The sequence below is a fragment of the Hordeum vulgare genome, chromosome 1H, assembly GCF_904849725.1.
Source record: "Hordeum vulgare subsp. vulgare chromosome 1H, MorexV3_pseudomolecules_assembly, whole genome shotgun sequence".
Lineage (NCBI taxonomy): Eukaryota > Viridiplantae > Streptophyta > Magnoliopsida > Poales > Poaceae > Hordeum > Hordeum vulgare.
Window position 1 is genome coordinate 5,630,819 of NC_058518.1, and position 2,052 is coordinate 5,632,870.

Sequence of the window (2,052 nt, forward strand, 5' to 3'; positions counted from 1 at the left end):
ATTAATGCATTAATTAATAGATAATTATCACAAATACAAAATACCTATGTTTGGGTTTATTAGTCATCTTTCTATTTTGTGCCAATTTTAACCATAGATTTGACCGGCAAAATAGATCATGGACGATGTAGCTAGCCCACGGATATGCCCTGTTGTTCATGGGAGGGTCGGGATGTCAACGGTATGGCATGAATACTCTGGATCGGTCAAGTGTACAAACCAGTGCCAGAAGAGACGATGGCGAGAGGGTAGGAGAGGGTGCGGTGACTGGAGAGGAAGACGAGAGATCTACGGTGCATAAGGGGAGATAGACATGTACATTGCGATAGCACGAATCTCAAACTCAGAACAATGATTTACTTGCGAGAGCCTCTTTGTGTTTTTTGTTATTCAACTTGCAAGTGTTGGCAAACATGCATGCATGCATATACATATCATGACCACCCACAAAGTTTGTCCAATAATGAATCAAGGTTCTGTTATCAATCATGACGGATGGCGTCGCCGACGTCGGGCTTTGCGGCAGTGTCACAACAGCATTCATCGGTCACGGGCTGGCAGCGGGGTCTATTGGGGTAATTTTTCTTAGCACACGCATCCTTGCATAACGATTGCACGCATGGTCCGGGAATATCAAAGCAGTAATCTACACGAGAAAAAAAAATAGTTAGCACACAACGTATGGATATATACAATGGATCAATTGGTAGATTGGTACAACCAATATCTTGTTGGTACGTGTGTACAATGGGTTCATAGGTAGATTATAGTACAAACAATTAATATCTTGTTGGATTAATAGGTCACATATAAAATACTACACTACATATGTAAACAAATATAAGACGTTTTAAAGACTCGTGTCAAGTGTTTTACAGAGGCAGTAGATGAGAACGAAAACACATCGATCGCATCTATTCCCTCCGTTCCTAAATATATATTTTAGAAATTTCATTACGGACTACATACAGATGTACATAAATATACTTTAGAGTATAGCTTCACTTATTTTACGCCGTATATAGTTTGTAGTGGAATTTTTTTAGAACTTTTATATGGAAATGGAGAAAGTATATATGTATGCAATTATAACCTCCGGCATCACATGACAGCATCATGGTGGCCATCACCACAATGAGGGCGGCCAAGCATACGACGCTTGTGTTCCTCTTGGTAAACGCCATGGCAAAATGCGAAGCTAGCTACCTATACTGATCTCTTTTCTACGCTGTATGTATGTTTGATCTCTTCTTGGCGATTCGCTGATGCGCAGCTGCTTTCGCTGGTGTTTAAATAGAGGGTGGAGACGCACAATCCAAGAATGATCCTGCATGCGCTTATGGTGATAATTGATTATCGTCCTAATTTTAGGCTGGGATTAATGTACTAATCAATGCATACCATAAATTAGACGTATACGTACCGATCCCCTCACTGATCTTTTTTAGCTGGAAATTGATTTGCTTCATTTAAATGGTAGCAAGAGGATTTTGGGACGTCCAACAACCTTCCGCATGCATGAAATAAATAGGACAGGTGGTAGCAAATTTGTTCTCTGTTTTAAAAAAATGTTCGAAATTGTTTGCGCTTGCAAATTTGTTTGGTGTTTTTCAAAATTGTCCTCTATTTCAAAATTTTATTCTCAAGATTCAAAAAAAATTCATATGATGCAAATTTAAGATGGATATACATTGGCGTATACATTGACATGGGCCCCCCTATGTGTCGCCTTTAACAACAGGAGAAGAAGGGAGGTCCTATTGGACGCATTCCGCATCCAATAGACACAGAGGAGAAGCCTACTAGCGGGCTTTCTGGGCCAATTGACGCAGGTTCATTTGTTCCTGTGCATTTTCTATTTGTTCTATTGTTGTTGTACTGTCTTGCTGTTTTTTGCTAGTTCAGCTGTTCCAAAAATACTACCAGGTATTTCACTATTTCATAATAAAGTGCTACTACGAGTTTCACTGTTTCTTGGAAAACAATTTGAATTTTGAACAAATTTATGAAACCATGAACGTTTTTTGAATTGTGAACAAATTTTGAAACTGC

The 2,052-nt window shown here is 39.0% G+C and overlaps 1 long non-coding RNA gene across 1 annotated transcript; it reads right to left on the bottom strand.

Moving 5' to 3' along the window:
* Window positions 1-370: 370 nt before the first annotated feature.
* Window positions 371-1,293, bottom strand: LOC123428024. The gene is made up of 2 exons (XR_006622470.1): window positions 1,094-1,293; window positions 371-646 (listed from the first exon to the last, which is right to left on the bottom strand). It is a non-coding gene; the product is annotated as an uncharacterized LOC123428024 (long non-coding RNA).
* Window positions 1,294-2,052: the final 759 nt, after the last annotated feature.